We start from the raw sequence: 22,891 nt of genomic DNA, 5'->3' as shown, positions 1-22,891 counted from the left end.
CTAACCCTAACCCTAACCCTAACCCTAAACCCTAACCCTAACCCTAACCCTAACCCTAACCCTAACCCTAACCCTAACCCTAACCCTAACCCTAACCCAAACACTAACCCTAACCCAAACCCCAAATGTGTTAAAATTGTTGTTTTGGAGGCCTTACTCCATCTCGGAAAGGGTAAGTCTAGGAGGGTAACCGATTGGATTTTCGTATTAAGTTTTTTCACAAACTTCTCAAAAATCACAATTTTGGAGGGATGGGGGGTCGGGTTATGGTTTTTGGTACTTTTCAAAGTCTATCTTTTCAATATTTCAACATGATCCTCTGCTGCGATCGGCTTGCCGTTAAAAAATCGGCCCCGTTAGGGGTAGTACTTTTTGACAATTAAGCTTGTAGTGAAGACCGCAAGTCTTTATCTGTTGTAGTTTAGGAGTTGGGGTTAACTTGGGGTTAGGCTTTGCTCTCCCACAAACGTTTCTTCAGTGAGGTCGGAGGGTGCGGCCGTACATTTCAGTGATACCAATACCTTTTCATTCTCTAGATTGCTTCTCTATCTTTTAGGAACAGTTAACTTTTTAAAAATATCTCTATTCAAATCCATTCTACATCTGTTTGAAGATTGAAGTCAAAGGCACTTTTCATACTCTGGACTTAGAAATATTTTTTGAAATTTCTGACGCATGCGCAGTCACAAAAAAGGGCAGACATGCGCAGAAGAGAGAAAGGGCACCTCACTAACCCTCGCCAAAGTACACTACCCTAACCCTAACCCTAACCCTAACCCTAACCCTAACCCTAACCCTAACCCTAACCCTAACCCTAACCCTAACCCTAACCCTAACCTAACCTAACCCTAACCCTAACCCTAACCCTAACCCTAACCCTAACCCTAACCCTAACCCTAACCCTAACCCTAACCCTAACCCTAACCCTAACCCTAACCCTAACCCTAACCCTAACCCTAACCCTAACCCTAACCCTAACCCTAACCCTAACCCTAACCCTAACCCTAACCCTAACCCTAACCCTAACCCTAACCCTAACCCTAACCCTAACCCTAACCCTAACCCTAACCCTAACCCTAACCCTAACCCTAACCCTAACCCTAACCCTAACCCTAACCCTAACCCAAACCCTAACCCTAACCCAAACCCTAACCTTAACACTAACCTTAACCCTGACCCTAACCCAAACACTAACCCTAACCCAAACCCCAAATGTGTTAAAATTGTTGTTTTGGAGGCCTTACTCCATCTCGGAAAGGGTAAGTCTAGGAGGGTAACCGATTGGATTTTCGTATTAAGTTTTTTCACAAACTTCTCAAAAATCACAATTTTGGAGGGATGGGGGGTCGGGTAATGGTTTTTGGTACTTTTCAAAGTCTATCTTTTCAATATTTCAACATGATCCTCTGCTGCGATCGGCTTGCCGTTAAAAAATCGGCCCCGTTAGGGGTAGTACTTTTCGACAATTAAGCTTGTAGTGAAGACCGCAAGTCTTTATCTGTTGTAGTTTAGGAGTTGGGGTTAACTTGGGGTTAGGCTTTACTCTCCCACAAACGTTTCTTCAGTGAGGTCGGAGGGTGCGGCCGTACATTTCAGTGATACCAATACCTTTTCATTCTCTAGATTGCTTCTCTATCTTTTAGGAACAGTTAACTTTATAAAAATATCTCTATTCAAATCCATTCTACATCTGTTTGAAGATTGAAGTCAAAGGCACTTTTCATACTCTGGACTTAGAAATATTTTTTGAAATTTCTGACGCATGCGCAGTCACAAAAAAGGGCAGACATGCGCAGAAGAGAGAAAGGGCACCTCACTAACCCTCGCCAAAGTACACTACCATGTCCCAAACCCTGACCCTAACCCTGACCCTGACCCTAACCCTAACCCAAACCCTAACCCTAACCCTAACCCTAACCCAAACACTAACCTTAACCCTGACCCTAACCCTAACCCAAACACTAACCCAAACCCTAACCTTAACCCTGACCCTAACCCAAACACTAACCCTAACACTAACCCTAACACTAACCTTAACCCTGACCCTAACCCAAACACTAACCCTAACCCAAACCCTAACCCTAACCCAAACCCTAACCTTAACACTAACCTTAACCCTGACCCTAACCCAAACACTAACCCTAACCCAAACCCCAAATGTGTTAAAATTGTTGTTTTGGAGGCCTTACTCCATCTCGGAAAGGGTAAGTCTAGGAGGGTAACCGATTGGATTTTCGTATTAAGTTTTTTCACAAACTTCTCAAAAATCACAATTTTGGAGGGATGGGGGGTCGGGTAATGGTTTTTGGTACTTTTCAAAGTCTATCTTTTCAATATTTCAACATGATCCTCTGCTGCGATCGGCTTGCCGTTAAAAAATCGGCCCCGTTAGGGGTAGTACTTTTCGACAATTAAACTTGTAGTGAAGACCGCAAGTCTTTATCTGTTGTAGTTTAGGAGTTGGGGTTAACTTGGGGTTAGGCTTTACTCTCCCACAAACGTTTCTTCAGTGAGGTCGGAGGGTGCGGCCGTACATTTCAGTGATACCAATACCTTTTCATTCTCTAGATTGCTTCTCTATCTTTTAGGAACAGTTAACTTTATAAAAATATCTCTATTCAAATCCATTCTACATCTGTTTGAAGATTGAAGTCAAAGGCACTTTTCATACTCTGGACTTAGAAATATTTTTTGAAATTTCTGACGCATGCGCAGTCACAAAAAAGGGCAGACATGCGCAGAAGAGAGAAAGGGCACCTCACTAACCCTCGCCAAAGTACACTACCATGTCCCAAACCCTGACCCTAACCCTGACCCTGACCCTAACCCTAACCCAAACCCTAACCCTAACCCTAACCCTAACCCAAACACTAACCTTAACCCTGACCCTAACCCTAACCCAAACACTAACCCAAACCCTAACCTTAACCCTGACCCTAACCCAAACACTAACCCTAACACTAACCCTAACACTAACCTTAACCCTGACCCTAACCCAAACACTAACCCTAACCCAAACCCTAACCCTAACCCAAACCCTAACCTTAACACTAACCTTAACCCTGACCCTAACCCAAACACTAACCCTAACCCAAACCCCAAATGTGTTAAAATTGTTGTTTTGGAGGCCTTACTCCATCTCGGAAAGGGTAAGTCTAGGAGGGTAACCGATTGGATTTTCGTATTAAGTTTTTTCACAAACTTCTCAAAAATCACAATTTTGGAGGGATGGGGGGTCGGGTAATGGTTTTTGGTACTTTTCAAAGTCTATCTTTTCAATATTTCAACATGATCCTCTGCTGCGATCGGCTTGCCGTTAAAAAATCGGCCCCGTTAGGGGTAGTACTTTTCGACAATTAAGCTTGTAGTGAAGACCGCAAGTCTTTATCTGTTGTAGTTTAGGAGTTGGGGTTAACTTGGGGTTAGGCTTTACTCTCCCACAAACGTTTCTTCAGTGAGGTCGGAGGGTGCGGCCGTACATTTCAGTGATACCAATACCTTTTCATTCTCTAGATTGCTTCTCTATCTTTTAGGAACAGTTAACTTTATAAAAATATCTCTATTCAAATCCATTCTACATCTGTTTGAAGATTGAAGTCAAAGGCACTTTTCATACTCTGGACTTAGAAATATTTTTTGAAATTTCTGACGCATGCGCAGTCACAAAAAAGGGCAGACATGCGCAGAAGAGAGAAAGGGCACCTCACTAACCCTCGCCAAAGTACACTACCATGTCCCAAACCCTGACCCTAACCCTGACCCTGACCCTAACCCTAACCCAAACCCTAACCCTAACCCTAACCCTAACCCAAACACTAACCTTAACCCTGACCCTAACCCTAACCCAAACACTAACCCAAACCCTAACCTTAACCCTGACCCTAACCCAAACACTAACCCTAACACTAACCCTAACACTAACCTTAACCCTGACCCTAACCCAAACACTAACCCTAACCCAAACCCTAACCCTAACCCAAACCCTAACCTTAACACTAACCTTAACCCTGACCCTAACCCAAACACTAACCCTAACCCAAACCCCAAATGTGTTAAAATTGTTGTTTTGGAGGCCTTACTCCATCTCGGAAAGGGTAAGTCTAGGAGGGTAACCGATTGGATTTTCGTATTAAGTTTTTTCACAAACTTCTCAAAAATCACAATTTTGGAGGGATGGGGGGTCGGGTAATGGTTTTTGGTACTTTTCAAAGTCTATCTTTTCAATATTTCAACATGATCCTCTGCTGCGATCGGCTTGCCGTTAAAAAATCGGCCCCGTTAGGGGTAGTACTTTTCGACAATTAAGCTTGTAGTGAAGACCGCAAGTCTTTATCTGTTGTAGTTTAGGAGTTGGGGTTAACTTGGGGTTAGGCTTTACTCTCCCACAAACGTTTCTTCAGTGAGGTCGGAGGGTGCGGCCGTACATTTCAGTGATACCAATACCTTTTCATTCTCTAGATTGCTTCTCTATCTTTTAGGAACAGTTAACTTTATAAAAATATCTCTATTCAAATCCATTCTACATCTGTTTGAAGATTGAAGTCAAAGGCACTTTTCATACTCTGGACTTAGAAATATTTTTTGAAATTTCTGACGCATGCGCAGTCACAAAAAAGGGCAGACATGCGCAGAAGAGAGAAAGGGCACCTCACTAACCCTCGCCAAAGTACACTACCATGTCCCAAACCCTGACCCTAACCCTGACCCTGACCCTAACCCTAACCCAAACCCTAACCCTAACCCTAACCCTAACCCAAACACTAACCTTAACCCTGACCCTAACCCTAACCCAAACACTAACCCAAACCCTAACCTTAACCCTGACCCTAACCCAAACACTAACCCTAACACTAACCCTAACACTAACCTTAACCCTGACCCTAACCCAAACACTAACCCTAACCCAAACCCTAACCCTAACCCAAACCCTAACCTTAACACTAACCTTAACCCTGACCCTAACCCAAACACTAACCCTAACCCAAACCCCAAATGTGTTAAAATTGTTGTTTTGGAGGCCTTACTCCATCTCGGAAAGGGTAAGTCTAGGAGGGTAACCGATTGGATTTTCGTATTAAGTTTTTTCACAAACTTCTCAAAAATCACAATTTTGGAGGGATGGGGGGTCGGGTAATGGTTTTTGGTACTTTTCAAAGTCTATCTTTTCAATATTTCAACATGATCCTCTGCTGCGATCGGCTTGCCGTTAAAAAATCGGCCCCGTTAGGGGTATTACTTTTCGACAATTAAGCTTGTAGTGAAGACCGCAAGTCTTTATCTGTTGTAGTTTAGGAGTTGGGGTTAACTTGGGGTTAGGCTTTACTCTCCCACAAACGTTTCTTCAGTGAGGTCGGAGGGTGCGGCCGTACATTTCAGTGATACCAATACCTTTTCATTCTCTAGATTGCTTCTCTATCTTTTAGGAACAGTTAACTTTATAAAAATATCTCTATTCAAATCCATTCTACATCTGTTTGAAGATTGAAGTCAAAGGCACTTTTCATACTCTGGACTTAGAAATATTTTTTGAAATTTCTGACGCATGCGCAGTCACAAAAAAGGGCAGACATGCGCAGAAGAGAGAAAGGGCACCTCACTAACCCTCGCCAAAGTACACTACCATGTCCCAAACCCTGACCCTAACCCTGACCCTGACCCTAACCCTAACCCAAACCCTAACCCTAACCCTAACCCTAACCCAAACACTAACCTTAACCCTGACCCTAACCCTAACCCAAACACTAACCCAAACCCTAACCTTAACCCTGACCCTAACCCAAACACTAACCCTAACACTAACCCTAACACTAACCTTAACCCTGACCCTAACCCAAACACTAACCCTAACCCAAACCCTAACCCTAACCCAAACCCTAACCTTAACACTAACCTTAACCCTGACCCTAACCCAAACACTAACCCTAACCCAAACCCCAAATGTGTTAAAATTGTTGTTTTGGAGGCCTTACTCCATCTCGGAAAGGGTAAGTCTAGGAGGGTAACCGATTGGATTTTCGTATTAAGTTTTTTCACAAACTTCTCAAAAATCACAATTTTGGAGGGATGGGGGGTCGGGTAATGGTTTTTGGTACTTTTCAAAGTCTATCTTTTCAATATTTCAACATGATCCTCTGCTGCGATCGGCTTGCCGTTAAAAAATCGGCCCCGTTAGGGGTAGTACTTTTCGACAATTAAGCTTGTAGTGAAGACCGCAAGTCTTTATCTGTTGTAGTTTAGGAGTTGGGGTTAACTTGGGGTTAGGCTTTACTCTCCCACAAACGTTTCTTCAGTGAGGTCGGAGGGTGCGGCCGTACATTTCAGTGATACCAATACCTTTTCATTCTCTAGATTGCTTCTCTATCTTTTAGGAACAGTTAACTTTATAAAAATATCTCTATTCAAATCCATTCTACATCTGTTTGAAGATTGAAGTCAAAGGCACTTTTCATACTCTGGACTTAGAAATATTTTTTGAAATTTCTGACGCATGCGCAGTCACAAAAAAGGGCAGACATGCGCAGAAGAGAGAAAGGGCACCTCACTAACCCTCGCCAAAGTACACTACCATGTCCCAAACCCTGACCCTAACCCTGACCCTGACCCTAACCCTAACCCAAACCCTAACCCTAACCCTAACCCTAACCCAAACACTAACCTTAACCCTGACCCTAACCCTAACCCAAACACTAACCCAAACCCTAACCTTAACCCTGACCCTAACCCAAACACTAACCCTAACACTAACCCTAACACTAACCTTAACCCTGACCCTAACCCAAACACTAACCCTAACCCAAACCCTAACCCTAACCCAAACCCTAACCTTAACACTAACCTTAACCCTGACCCTAACCCAAACACTAACCCTAACCCAAACCCCAAATGTGTTAAAATTGTTGTTTTGGAGGCCTTACTCCATCTCGGAAAGGGTAAGTCTAGGAGGGTAACCGATTGGATTTTCGTATTAAGTTTTTTCACAAACTTCTCAAAAATCACAATTTTGGAGGGATGGGGGGTCGGGTAATGGTTTTTGGTACTTTTCAAAGTCTATCTTTTCAATATTTCAACATGATCCTCTGCTGCGATCGGCTTGCCGTTAAAAAATCGGCCCCGTTAGGGGTAGTACTTTTCGACAATTAAGCTTGTAGTGAAGACCGCAAGTCTTTATCTGTTGTAGTTTAGGAGTTGGGGTTAACTTGGGGTTAGGCTTTACTCTCCCACAAACGTTTCTTCAGTGAGGTCGGAGGGTGCGGCCGTACATTTCAGTGATACCAATACCTTTTCATTCTCTAGATTGCTTCTCTATCTTTTAGGAACAGTTAACTTTATAAAAATATCTCTATTCAAATCCATTCTACATCTGTTTGAAGATTGAAGTCAAAGGCACTTTTCATACTCTGGACTTAGAAATATTTTTTGAAATTTCTGACGCATGCGCAGTCACAAAAAAGGGCAGACATGCGCAGAAGAGAGAAAGGGCACCTCACTAACCCTCGCCAAAGTACACTACCATGTCCCAAACCCTGACCCTAACCCTGACCCTGACCCTAACCCTAACCCAAACCCTAACCCTAACCCTAACCCTAACCCAAACACTAACCTTAACCCTGACCCTAACCCTAACCCAAACACTAACCCAAACCCTAACCTTAACCCTGACCCTAACCCAAACACTAACCCTAACACTAACCCTAACACTAACCTTAACCCTGACCCTAACCCAAACACTAACCCTAACCCAAACCCTAACCCTAACCCAAACCCTAACCTTAACACTAACCTTAACCCTGACCCTAACCCAAACACTAACCCTAACCCAAACCCCAAATGTGTTAAAATTGTTGTTTTGGAGGCCTTACTCCATCTCGGAAAGGGTAAGTCTAGGAGGGTAACCGATTGGATTTTCGTATTAAGTTTTTTCACAAACTTCTCAAAAATCACAATTTTGGAGGGATGGGGGGTCGGGTAATGGTTTTTGGTACTTTTCAAAGTCTATCTTTTCAATATTTCAACATGATCCTCTGCTGCGATCGGCTTGCCGTTAAAAAATCGGCCCCGTTAGGGGTAGTACTTTTCGACAATTAAGCTTGTAGTGAAGACCGCAAGTCTTTATCTGTTGTAGTTTAGGAGTTGGGGTTAACTTGGGGTTAGGCTTTACTCTCCCACAAACGTTTCTTCAGTGAGGTCGGAGGGTGCGGCCGTACATTTCAGTGATACCAATACCTTTTCATTCTCTAGATTGCTTCTCTATCTTTTAGGAACAGTTAACTTTATAAAAATATCTCTATTCAAATCCATTCTACATCTGTTTGAAGATTGAAGTCAAAGGCACTTTTCATACTCTGGACTTAGAAATATTTTTTGAAATTTCTGACGCATGCGCAGTCACAAAAAAGGGCAGACATGCGCAGAAGAGAGAAAGGGCACCTCACTAACCCTCGCCAAAGTACACTACCATGTCCCAAACCCTGACCCTAACCCTGACCCTGACCCTAACCCTAACCCAAACCCTAACCCTAACCCTAACCCTAACCCAAACACTAACCTTAACCCTGACCCTAACCCTAACCCAAACACTAACCCAAACCCTAACCTTAACCCTGACCCTAACCCAAACACTAACCCTAACACTAACCCTAACACTAACCTTAACCCTGACCCTAACCCAAACACTAACCCTAACCCAAACCCTAACCCTAACCCAAACCCTAACCTTAACACTAACCTTAACCCTGACCCTAACCCAAACACTAACCCTAACCCAAACCCCAAATGTGTTAAAATTGTTGTTTTGGAGGCCTTACTCCATCTCGGAAAGGGTAAGTCTAGGAGGGTAACCGATTGGATTTTCGTATTAAGTTTTTTCACAAACTTCTCAAAAATCACAATTTTGGAGGGATGGGGGGTCGGGTAATGGTTTTTGGTACTTTTCAAAGTCTATCTTTTCAATATTTCAACATGATCCTCTGCTGCGATCGGCTTGCCGTTAAAAAATCGGCCCCGTTAGGGGTAGTACTTTTCGACAATTAAGCTTGTAGTGAAGACCGCAAGTCTTTATCTGTTGTAGTTTAGGAGTTGGGGTTAACTTGGGGTTAGGCTTTACTCTCCCACAAACGTTTCTTCAGTGAGGTCGGAGGGTGCGGCCGTACATTTCAGTGATACCAATACCTTTTCATTCTCTAGATTGCTTCTCTATCTTTTAGGAACAGTTAACTTTATAAAAATATCTCTATTCAAATCCATTCTACATCTGTTTGAAGATTGAAGTCAAAGGCACTTTTCATACTCTGGACTTAGAAATATTTTTTGAAATTTCTGACGCATGCGCAGTCACAAAAAAGGGCAGACATGCGCAGAAGAGAGAAAGGGCACCTCACTAACCCTCGCCAAAGTACACTACCCTAACCCTAACCCTAACCCTAACCCTAACCCTAACCCTAACCTAACCCTAACCCTAACCCTAACCCTAACCCTAACCCTAACCCTAACCCTAACCCTAACCCTAACCCTAACCCTAACCCTAACCCTAACCCTAACCCTAACCCTAACCCTAACCCTAACCACAAACTTCTCAAAAATCACAATATTGGAGGGATGGGGGGTCGGGTTATGGTTTTTGGTACTTTTCAAAGTCTATCTTTTCAATATTTCAACATGATCCTCTGCTGCGATCGGCTTGCCGTTAAAAAATCGGCCCCGTTAGGGGTATTACTTTTCGACAATTAAGCTTGTAGTGAAGACCGCAAGTCTTTATCTGTTGTAGTTTAGGAGTTGGTGTTAACTTGGGGTTAGGCTTTACTCTCCCACAAACGTTTCTTCAGTGAGGTCGGAGGGTGCGGCCGTACATTTCAGTGATACCAATACGTTTTCATTCTCTAGATTGCTTCTCTATCTTTTAGGAACAGTTAACTTTATAAAAATATCTCTATTCAAATCCATTCTACATCTGTTTGAAGATTGAAGTCAAAGGCACTTTTCATACTCTGGACTTAGAAATATTTTTTGAAATTTCTGACGCATGCGCAGTCACAAAAAAGGGCAGACATGCGCAGAAGAGAGAAAGGGCACCTCACTAACCCTCGTCAAAGTACACTACCATGTCCCAAACCCTGACCCTAACCCTGACCCTGACCCTAACCCAAACCCTAACCCTAACCCTAACCCTAACCCTAACCCAAACACTAACCTTAACCCTGACCCTAACCCAAACCCTAACCCTAACCCTAACCCTAACCCAAACCCTAACCTTAACACTAACCTTAACCCTGACCCTAACCCAAACACTAACCCTAACCCAAACCCTAACCCTAACCCTAACCCTAACCTTAACACTAACCTTAACCCTGACCCTAACCCAAACACTAACCCTAACCCAAACCCCAAATGTGTTAAAATTGTTGTTTTGGAGGCCTTACTCCATCTCGGAAAGGGTAAGTCTAGGAGGGTAACCGATTGGATTTTCGTATTAAGTTTTTTCACAAACTTCTCAAAAATCACAATATTGGAGGGATGGGGGGTCGGGTTATGGTTTTTGGTACTTTTCAAAGTCTATCTTTTCAATATTTCAACATGATCCTCTGCTGCGATCGGCTTGCCGTTAAAAAATCGGCCCCGTTAGGGGTATTACTTTTCGACAATTAAGCTTGTAGTGAAGACCGCAAGTCTTTATCTGTTGTAGTTTAGGAGTTGGTGTTAACTTGGGGTTAGGCTTTACTCTCCCACAAACGTTTCTTCAGTGAGGTCGGAGGGTGCGGCCGTACATTTCAGTGATACCAATACGTTTTCATTCTCTAGATTGCTTCTCTATCTTTTAGGAACAGTTAACTTTATAAAAATATCTCTATTCAAATCCATTCTACATCTGTTTGAAGATTGAAGTCAAAGGCACTTTTCATACTCTGGACTTAGAAATATTTTTTGAAATTTCTGACGCATGCGCAGTCACAAAAAAGGGCAGACATGCGCAGAAGAGAGAAAGGGCACCTCACTAACCCTCGTCAAAGTACACTACCATGTCCCAAACCCTGACCCTAACCCTGACCCTGACCCTAACCCAAACCCTAACCCTAACCCTAACCCTAACCCTAACCCAAACACTAACCTTAACCCTGACCCTAACCCAAACCCTAATTCTAACCCTAACCCTAACCCAAACCCTAACCTTAACACTAACCTTAACCCTGACCCTAACCCAAACACTAACCCTAACCCAAACCCTAACCCTAACCCTAACCCTAACCTTAACACTAACCTTAACCCTGACCCTAACCCAAACACTAACCCTAACCCAAACCCCAAATGTGTTAAAATTGTTGTTTTGGAGGCCTTACTCCATCTCGGAAAGGGTAAGTCTAGGAGGGTAACCGATTGGATTTTCGTATTAAGTTTTTTCACAAACTTCTCAAAAATCACAATATTGGAGGGATGGGGGGTCGGGTTATGGTTTTTGGTACTTTTCAAAGTCTATCTTTTCAATATTTCAACATGATCCTCTGCTGCGATCGGCTTGCCGTTAAAAAATCGGCCCCGTTAGGGGTATTACTTTTCGACAATTAAGCTTGTAGTGAAGACCGCAAGTCTTTATCTGTTGTAGTTTAGGAGTTGGTGTTAACTTGGGGTTAGGCTTTACTCTCCCACAAACGTTTCTTCAGTGAGGTCGGAGGGTGCGGCCGTACATTTCAGTGATACCAATACGTTTTCATTCTCTAGATTGCTTCTCTATCTTTTAGGAACAGTTAACTTTATAAAAATATCTCTATTCAAATCCATTCTACATCTGTTTGAAGATTGAAGTCAAAGGCACTTTTCATACTCTGGACTTAGAAATATTTTTTGAAATTTCTGACGCATGCGCAGTCACAAAAAAGGGCAGACATGCGCAGAAGAGAGAAAGGGCACCTCACTAACCCTCGTCAAAGTACACTACCATGTCCCAAACCCTGACCCTAACCCTGACCCTGACCCTAACCCAAACCCTAACCCTAACCCTAACCCTAACCCTAACCCAAACACTAACCTTAACCCTGACCCTAACCCAAACCCTAACCCTAACCCTAACCCTAACCCAAACCCTAACCTTAACACTAACCTTAACCCTGACCCTAACCCAAACACTAACCCTAACCCAAACCCTAACCCTAACCCTAACCCTAACCTTAACACTAACCTTAACCCTGACCCTAACCCAAACACTAACCCTAACCCAAACCCCAAATGTGTTAAAATTGTTGTTTTGGAGGCCTTACTCCATCTCGGAAAGGGTAAGTCTAGGAGGGTAACCGATTGGATTTTCGTATTAAGTTTTTTCACAAACTTCTCAAAAATCACAATATTGGAGGGATGGGGGGTCGGGTTATGGTTTTTGGTACTTTTCAAAGTCTATCTTTTCAATATTTCAACATGATCCTCTGCTGCGATCGGCTTGCCGTTAAAAAATCGGCCCCGTTAGGGGTATTACTTTTCGACAATTAAGCTTGTAGTGAAGACCGCAAGTCTTTATCTGTTGTAGTTTAGGAGTTGGTGTTAACTTGGGGTTAGGCTTTACTCTCCCACAAACGTTTCTTCAGTGAGGTCGGAGGGTGCGGCCGTACATTTCAGTGATACCAATACGTTTTCATTCTCTAGATTGCTTCTCTATCTTTTAGGAACAGTTAACTTTATAAAAATATCTCTATTCAAATCCATTCTACATCTGTTTGAAGATTGAAGTCAAAGGCACTTTTCATACTCTGGACTTAGAAATATTTTTTGAAATTTCTGACGCATGCGCAGTCACAAAAAAGGGCAGACATGCGCAGAAGAGAGAAAGGGCACCTCACTAACCCTCGTCAAAGTACACTACCATGTCCCAAACCCTGACCCTAACCCTGACCCTGACCCTAACCCAAACCCTAACCCTAACCCTAACCCTAACCCTAACCCAAACACTAACCTTAACCCTGACCCTAACCCAAACCCTAACCCTAACCCTAACCCTAACCCAAACCCTAACCTTAACACTAACCTTAACCCTGACCCTAACCCAAACACTAACCCTAACCCAAACCCTAACCCTAACCCTAACCCTAACCTTAACACTAACCTTAACCCTGACCCTAACCCAAACACTAACCCTAACCCAAACCCCAAATGTGTTAAAATTGTTGTTTTGGAGGCCTTACTCCATCTCGGAAAGGGTAAGTCTAGGAGGGTAACCGATTGGATTTTCGTATTAAGTTTTTTCACAAACTTCTCAAAAATCACAATATTGGAGGGATGGGGGGTCGGGTTATGGTTTTTGGTACTTTTCAAAGTCTATCTTTTCAATATTTCAACATGATCCTCTGCTGCGATCGGCTTGCCGTTAAAAAATCGGCCCCGTTAGGGGTATTACTTTTCGACAATTAAGCTTGTAGTGAAGACCGCAAGTCTTTATCTGTTGTAGTTTAGGAGTTGGTGTTAACTTGGGGTTAGGCTTTACTCTCCCACAAACGTTTCTTCAGTGAGGTCGGAGGGTGCGGCCGTACATTTCAGTGATACCAATACGTTTTCATTCTCTAGATTGCTTCTCTATCTTTTAGGAACAGTTAACTTTATAAAAATATCTCTATTCAAATCCATTCTACATCTGTTTGAAGATTGAAGTCAAAGGCACTTTTCATACTCTGGACTTAGAAATATTTTTTGAAATTTCTGACGCATGCGCAGTCACAAAAAAGGGCAGACATGCGCAGAAGAGAGAAAGGGCACCTCACTAACCCTCGTCAAAGTACACTACCATGTCCCAAACCCTGACCCTAGCCCTGACCCTGACCCTAACCCAAACCCTAACCCTAACCCTAACCCTAACCCTAACCCAAACACTAACCTTAACCCTGACCCTAACCCAAACCCTAACCCTAACCCTAACCCTAACCCAAACCCTAACCTTAACACTAACCTTAACCCTGACCCTAACCCAAACACTAACCCTAACCCAAACCCTAACCCTAACCCTAACCCTAACCTTAACACTAACCTTAACCCTGACCCTAACCCAAACACTAACCCTAACCCAAACCCCAAATGTGTTAAAATTGTTGTTTTGGAGGCCTTACTCCATCTCGGAAAGGGTAAGTCTAGGAGGGTAACCGATTGGATTTTCGTATTAAGTTTTTTCACAAACTTCTCAAAAATCACAATATTGGAGGGATGGGGGGTCGGGTTATGGTTTTTGGTACTTTTCAAAGTCTATCTTTTCAATATTTCAACATGATCCTCTGCTGCGATCGGCTTGCCGTTAAAAAATCGGCCCCGTTAGGGGTATTACTTTTCGACAATTAAGCTTGTAGTGAAGACCGCAAGTCTTTATCTGTTGTAGTTTAGGAGTTGGTGTTAACTTGGGGTTAGGCTTTACTCTCCCACAAACGTTTCTTCAGTGAGGTCGGAGGGTGCGGCCGTACATTTCAGTTATACCAATACGTTTTCATTCTCTAGATTGCTTCTCTATCTTTTAGGAACAGTTAACTTTATAAAAATATCTCTATTCAAATCCATTCTACATCTGTTTGAAGATTGAAGTCAAAGGCACTTTTCATACTCTGGACTTAGAAATATTTTTTGAAATTTCTGACGCATGCGCAGTCACAAAAAAGGGCAGACATGCGCAGAAGAGAGAAAGGGCACCTCACTAACCCTCGTCAAAGTACACTACCATGTCCCAAACCCTGACCCTAACCCTGACCCTGACCCTAACCCAAACCCTAACCCTAACCCTAACCCTAACCCTAACCCAAACACTAACCTTAACCCTGACCCTAACCCAAACCCTAATTCTAACCCTAACCCTAACCCAAACCCTAACCTTAACACTAACCTTAACCCTGACCCTAACCCAAACACTAACCCTAACCCAAACCCTAACCCTAACCCTAACCCTAACCTTAACACTAACCTTAACCCTGACCCTAACCCAAACACTAACCCTAACCCAAACCCCAAATGTGTTAAAATTGTTGTTTTGGAGGCCTTACTCCATCTCGGAAAGGGTAAGTCTAGGAGGGTAACCGATTGGATTTTCGTATTAAGTTTTTTCACAAACTTCTCAAAAATCACAATATTGGAGGGATGGGGGGTCGGGTTATGGTTTTTGGTACTTTTCAAAGTCTATCTTTTCAATATTTCAACATGATCCTCTGCTGCGATCGGCTTGCCGTTAAAAAATCGGCCCCATTAGGGGTATTACTTTTCGACAATTAAGCTTGTAGTGAAGACCGCAAGTCTTTATCTGTTGTAGTTTAGGAGTTGGTGTTAACTTGGGGTTAGGCTTTACTCTCCCACAAACGTTTCTTCAGTGAGGTCGGAGGGTGCGGCCGTACATTTCAGTGATACCAATACGTTTTCATTCTCTAGATTGCTTCTCTATCTTTTAGGAACAGTTAACTTTATAAAAATATCTCTATTCAAATCCATTCTACATCTGTTTGAAGATTGAAGTCAAAGGCACTTTTCATACTCTGGACTTAGAAATATTTTTTGAAATTTCTGACGCATGCGCAGTCACAAAAAAGGGCAGACATGCGCAGAAGAGAGAAAGGGCACCTCACTAACCCTCGTCAAAGTACACTACCATGTCCCAAACCCTGACCCTAACCCTGACCCTGACCCTAACCCAAACCCTAACCCTAACCCTAACCCTAACCCTAACCCAAACACTAACCTTAACCCTGACCCTAACCCAAACCCTAATTCTAACCCTAACCCTAACCCAAACCCTAACCTTAACACTAACCTTAACCCTGACCCTAACCCAAACACTAACCCTAACCCAAACCCTAACCCTAACCCTAACCCTAACCTTAACACTAACCTTAACCCTGACCCTAACCCAAACACTAACCCTAACCCAAACCCCAAATGTGTTAAAATTGTTGTTTTGGAGGCCTTACTCCATCTCGGAAAGGGTAAGTCTAGGAGGGTAACCGATTGGATTTTCGTATTAAGTTTTTTCACAAACTTCTCAAAAATCACAATATTGGAGGGATGGGGGGTCGGGTTATGGTTTTTGGTACTTTTCAAAGTCTATCTTTTCAATATTTCAACATGATCCTCTGCTGCGATCGGCTTGCCGTTAAAAAATCGGCCCCATTAGGGGTATTACTTTTCGACAATTAAGCTTGTAGTGAAGACCGCAAGTCTTTATCTGTTGTAGTTTAGGAGTTGGTGTTAACTTGGGGTTAGGCTTTACTCTCCCACAAACGTTTCTTCAGTGAGGTCGGAGGGTGCGGCCGTACATTTCAGTGATACCAATACGTTTTCATTCTCTAGATTGCTTCTCTATCTTTTAGGAACAGTTAACTTTATAAAAATATCTCTATTCAAATCCATTCTACATCTGTTTGAAGATTGAAGTCAAAGGCACTTTTCATACTCTGGACTTAGAAATATTTTTTGAAATTTCTGACGCATGCGCAGTCACAAAAAAGGGCAGACATGCGCAGAAGAGAGAAAGGGCACCTCACTAACCCTCGTCAAAGTACACTACCATGTCCCAAACCCTGACCCTAGCCCTGACCCTGACCCTAACCCAAACCCTAACCCTAACCCTAACCCTAACCCTAACCCAAACACTAACCTTAACCCTGACCCTAACCCAAACCCTAACCCTAACCCTAACCCTAACCCAAACCCTAACCTTAACACTAACCTTAACCCTGACCCTAACCCAAACACTAACCCTAACCCAAACCCTAACCCTAACCCTAACCCTAACCTTAACACTAACCTTAACCCTGACCCTAACCCAAACACTAACCCTAACCCAAACCCCAAATGTGTTAAAATTGTTGTTTTGGAGGCCTTACTCCATCTCGGAAAGGGTAAGTCTAGGAGGGTAACCGATTGGATTTTCGTATTAAGTTTTTTCACAAACTTCTCAAAAATCACAATATTGGAGGGATGGGGGGTCGGGTTATGGTTTTTGGTACTTTTCAAAGTCTATCTTTTCAATATTTCAACATGATCCTCTGCTGCGATCGGCTTGCCGTTAAAAAATCGGCCCCGTTAGGGGTATTACTTTTCGACAATTAAGCTTGTAGTGAAGACCGCAAGTCTTTATCTGTTGTAGTTTAGGAGTTGGTGTTAACTTGGGGTTAGGCTTTACTCTCCCACAAACGTTTCTTCAGTGAGGTCGGAGGGTGCGGCCGTACATTTCAGTGATACCAATACGTTTTCATTCTCTAGATTGCTTCTCTATCTTTTAGGAACAGTTAACTTTATAAAAATATCTCTATTCAAATCCATTCTACATCTGTTTGAAGATTGAAGTCAAAGGCACTTTTCATACTCTGGACTTAGAAATATTTTTTGAAATTTCTGACGCATGCGCAGTCACAAAAAAGGGCAGACATGCGCAGAAGAGAGAAAGGGCACCTCACTAACCCTCGTCAAAGTACACTACCATGTCCCAAACCCTGACCCTAACCCTGACCCTGACCCTAACCCAAACCCTAACCCTAACCCTAACCCTAACCCTAACCCAAACACTAACCTTAACCCTGACCCTAACCCAAACCCTAACCCTAACCCTAACCCTAACCCAAACCCTAACCTTAACACTAACCTTAACCCTGACCCTAACCCAAACACTAACCCTAACCCAAACCCTAACCCTAACCCTAACCCTAACCTTAACACTAACCTTAACCCTGACCCTAACCCAAACACTAACCCTAACCCAAACCCCAAATGTGTTAAAATTGTTGTTTTGGAGGCCTTACTCCATCTCGGAAAGGGTAAGTCTAGGAGGGTAACCGATTGGATTTTCGTATTAAGTTTTTTCACAAACTTCTCAAAAATCACAATATTGGAGGGATGGGGGTCGGGTTATGGTTTTTGGTACTTTTCAAAGTCTATCTTTTCAATATTTCAACATGATCCTCTGCTGCGATCGGCTTGCCGTTAAAAAATCGGCCCCGTTAGGGGTATTACTTTTCGACAATTAAGCTTGTAGTGAAGACCGCAAGTCTTTATCTGTTGTAGTTTAGGAGTTGGTGTTAACTTGGGGTTAGGCTTTACTCTCCCACAAACGTTTCTTCAGTGAGGTCGGAGGGTGCGGCCGTACATTTCAGTGATACCAATACGTTTTCATTCTCTAGATTGCTTCTCTATCTTTTAGGAACAGTTAACTTTATAAAAATATCTCTATTCAAATCCATTCTACATCTGTTTGAAGATTGAAGTCAAAGGCACTTTTCATACTCTGGACTTAGAAATATTTTTTGAAATTTCTGACGCATGCGCAGTCACAAAAAAGGGCAGACATGCGCAGAAGAGAGAAAGGGCACCTCACTAACCCTCGTCAAAGTACACTACCATGTCCCAAACCCTGACCCTAGCCCTGACCCTGACCCTAACCCAAACCCTAACCCTAACCCTAACCCTAACCCTAACCCAAACACTAACCTTAACCCTGACCCTAACCCAAACCCTAACCCTAACCCTAACCCTAACCCAAACCCTAACCTTAACACTAACCTTAACCCTGACCCTAACCCAAACACTAACCCTAACCCAAACCCTAACCCTAACCCTAACCCTAACCTTAACACTAACCTTAACCCTGACCCTAACCCAAACACTAACCCTAACCCAAACCCCAAATGTGTTAAAATTGTTGTTTTGGAGGCCTTACTCCATCTCGGAAAGGGTAAGTCTAGGAGGGTAACCGATTGGATTTTCGTATTAAGTTTTTTCACAAACTTCTCAAAAATCACAATATTGGAGGGATGGGGGGTCGGGTTATGGTTTTTGGTACTTTTCAAAGTCTATCTTTTCAATATTTCAACATGATCCTCTGCTGCGATCGGCTTGCCGTTAAAAAATCGGCCCCGTTAGGGGTATTACTTTTCGACAATTAAGCTTGTAGTGAAGACCGCAAGTCTTTATCTGTTGTAGTTTAGGAGTTGGTGTTAACTTGGGGTTAGGCTTTACTCTCCCACAAACGTTTCTTCAGTGAGGTCGGAGGGTGCGGCCGTACATTTCAGTGATACCAATACGTTTTCATTCTCTAGATTGCTTCTCTATCTTTTAGGAACAGTTAACTTTATAAAAATATCTCTATTCAAATCCATTCTACATCTGTTTGAAGATTGAAGTCAAAGGCACTTTTCATACTCTGGACTTAGAAATATTTTTTGAAATTTCTGACGCATGCGCAGTCACAAAAAAGGGCAGACATGCGCAGAAGAGAGAAAGGGCACCTCACTAACCCTCGTCAAAGTACACTACCATGTCCCAAACCCTGACCCTAGCCCTGACCCTGACCCTAACCCAAACCCTAACCCTAACCCTAACCCTAACCCTAACCCAAACACTAACCTTAACCCTGACCCTAACCCAAACCCTAACCCTAACCCTAACCCTAACCCAAACCCTAACCTTAACACTAACCTTAACCCTGACCCTAACCCAAACACTAACCCTAACCCAAACCCTAACCCTAACCCTAACCCTAACCTTAACACTAACCTTAACCCTGACCCTAACCCAAACACTAACCCTAACCCAAACCCCAAATGTGTTAAAATTGTTGTTTTGGAGGCCTTACTCCATCTCGGAAAGGGTAAGTCTAGGAGGGTAACCGATTGGATTTTCGTATTAAGTTTTTTCACAAACTTCTCAAAAATCACAATATTGGAGGGATGGGGGGTCGGGTTATGGTTTTTGGTACTTTTCAAAGTCTATCTTTTCAATATTTCAACATGATCCTCTGCTGCGATCGGCTTGCCGTTAAAAAATCGGCCCCGTTAGGGGTATTACTTTTCGACAATTAAGATTGTAGTGAAGACCGCAAGTCTTTATCTGTTGTAGTTTAGGAGTTGGTGTTAACTTGGGGTTAGGCTTTACTCTCCCACAAACGTTTCTTCAGTGAGGTCGGAGGGTGCGGCCGTACATTTCAGTGATACCAATACGTTTTCATTCTCTAGATTGCTTCTCTATCTTTTAGGAACAGTTAACTTTATAAAAATATCTCTATTCAAATCCATTCTACATCTGTTTGAAGATTGAAGTCAAAGGCACTTTTCATACTCTGGACTTAGAAATATTTTTTGAAATTTCTGACGCATGCGCAGTCACACAAAAGGGCAGACATGCGCAGAAGAGAGAAAGGGCACCTCACTAACCCTCGTCAAAGTACCTAACCCTAACCCTAACCCTAACCCTAACCCTAACCCTAACCCTAACCCTAACCCTAACCCTAACCCTAACCCTAACCCTAACCCTAACCCTAACCCTAACCCTAACCCTAACCCTAACCCTAACCTAACCCTAACCCTAACCCTAACCCTAACCCTAACCCTAACCCTAACCCTAACCCTAACCCTAACCCTAACCCTAACCCTAACCCTAACCCTAACCCTAACCCTAACCCTAACCCTAACCTAACCCTAACCCTAACCCTAACCCTAACCCTAACCTTAACCCTAACCCTAACCCTAACCTTAACCCTAACCTTAACACTAACCTTAACCCTAACCTTAACCCTAACCTTAACCCTAACCTTAACCCTAACCTTAACCCTAACCTTAACCCTAACCTTAACCCTAACCTTAACCCTAACCCTAACCCTAACCTTAACCCTAACCTTAACCTTAACCCTAACCCTAACCTTAACCCTAACTCTAACCCTTAACCCTAACCTTAACCCTAACCTTAACCCTAACCTTAACCCTAACCTTAACCCTAACCTTAACCCTAACCCTAACCTTAACCCTAACCCTAACCTGAACCCTAACCTTAACCCTAACCCTAACCTTAACCCTAACCCTAACCCTAACCTTAACCCTAACCTTAACCCTAACCCTAACCCTAACATTAATCCTAACCCTAACCTTAACCCTAACCTTAACCCTAACCTTAACCCTAACCCTAACCCTAACCCTAACCTTAACCCTAACCTTAACCCTAACCTTAACCCTAACCTTAACCCTAACCTTAACCCTAACCTTAACCCTAACCTTAACCCTAACCCTAACCCTAACCTTAACCCTAAACCTAACCTTAACCCTAACCTTAACCCTAACCTTAACCCTAACCCTAACCTTAACCCTAACCTTAACCCTAAACTTAACCCTAACCTTAACCCTAACCCTAACCTTAACCCTAACCTTAACCCTTACCCTAACCTTAACCCGAACCCTAACCCTAACCCTAACCCTAACCTTAACCCTGACCCTAACCCAAACACTAACCCTAACCCAAACCCCAAATGTGTTAAAATTGTTGTTTTGGAGGCCTTACTCCATCTCGGAAAGGGTAAGTCTAGGAGGGTAACCGATTGGATTTTCGTATTAAGTTTTTTCACAAACTTCTCAAAAATCACAATTTTGGAGGGATGGGGGGTCGGGTTATGGTTTTTGGTACTTTTCAAAGTCGATCTTTTCAATATTTCAACATGATCCTATGCTTCGATCGGCTTGCCGTTAAAAAATCGGTCCCGTAAGGGACAGTACTTTTCGACAATTAAGCTTGAAGTGAAGACCGCAAATCTTTATCTGTTGTAGTTTAGGAGTTTGGGTTAACTCGGGGTTAGGCTTTACTCTCCCATAAACGTTTCTTCAGTGAGGTCGGAGGGTGCAGCCGTACATTTCAGTGATACCAATACGTTTTCATTCTCTAGATTGCTTCTCTGTCTTTTAGGAACAGTTAACTTTATAAAAATATTTCTATTCAAATCCATTCTACATCTGTTTGAAGATTGAAGTCAAAGGCACTTTTCATACTCTGGACTTATTTTTTAAAAATTTCTGACGCATGCGCAGTCACAAAAAAGGGCAGACATGCGCAGAAGAGAGAAAGGGCACCTCACTAACCCTCGCCAAAGTACACTACGATGTCCCAATCCTGACCCTTACCCTGACCCTAACCCTAACCTTAACGCTAACCTTAACCCTAACCCTAACCCTAACCTTAACCCTAACCTTAACCTAACCCTAACCCTAACCTTAACCCTAACCCTAACCCTAACCTTAACCCTAACCTTAACCCTAACCTTAACCCTAACCCTAACCCTAACCCTAAAATGTTTTACCGTGGGTGAAATTTTCATCGGGAAGCCGAATTGGTTTAGGGTCAGGGTTAAGGTTAGGGTTAAGGTTAGGGTTAAGGTTAGGGTTAGGGTTAGGGTAAGGGTAAAGATTGGGACAAGGTAGTGTACGTTATACAGCGTATGAAAAGTGCCTTTGACTTCAATCTTCAAACAGATGAAGAATGGATTTGAATAGAGATATAGAGTAAACTGATCCTAAAAGATGGAAAAGCAATCTAGAGGGTGAAAACGTTTTGGTATCAATGAAATAGACGGCCGCACTTTCCAACCTCACTGAAGAAACGTTTATACGAGAGTAAAGCCTTACCCCGAGTTAACGCCAACTCCTAAACTACAACAGATAAAGACTTGCGGTTTTCACTATAGGCTTAATTGTCCAAAAGTAATATCCACAATGGGTCGATTTTTTAACGGCAAGCCGATCAAAGCAAAGGATCATGTTTAAATATTGAAAAGATTGACTACAAAAAGTACCAAAAACCATAACCCCATGCCTCCAAAACTTTGATTTTTGAGAAGTTTGTGAAAAAACTTAATACGAAAATCCAATCGGTTACCCTCCTAGACTTACCCTTTCCGAGATGGAGTAAGGCCTCCAAAACAACAATGTTAACACATATGGGGTTTGGGTAAGTGTAAGGGTTAAGGTTAGGGTTTGGGTTACGGTTAGAGTTAGGGTTAGGGTTAAGGTTATGGTTACGGTTAGGGTTAGGGTTAAGGTTAGGGTTAAGGTTAGGGTAAAGGTTAGGGATAGGGTCAGGGTTAAGGTTACGGTTTCGGTTAGGGTAAGAGTTAGGGTTAGGGTTAGGGTTAGGGTTAAGGTTA

This window comes from Mytilus trossulus, chromosome 1 (genome assembly GCF_036588685.1).
Source record: "Mytilus trossulus isolate FHL-02 chromosome 1, PNRI_Mtr1.1.1.hap1, whole genome shotgun sequence".
Classification (NCBI taxonomy): domain Eukaryota; kingdom Metazoa; phylum Mollusca; class Bivalvia; order Mytilida; family Mytilidae; genus Mytilus; species Mytilus trossulus.
Note: the sequence above shows the minus strand (reverse complement) of the source record.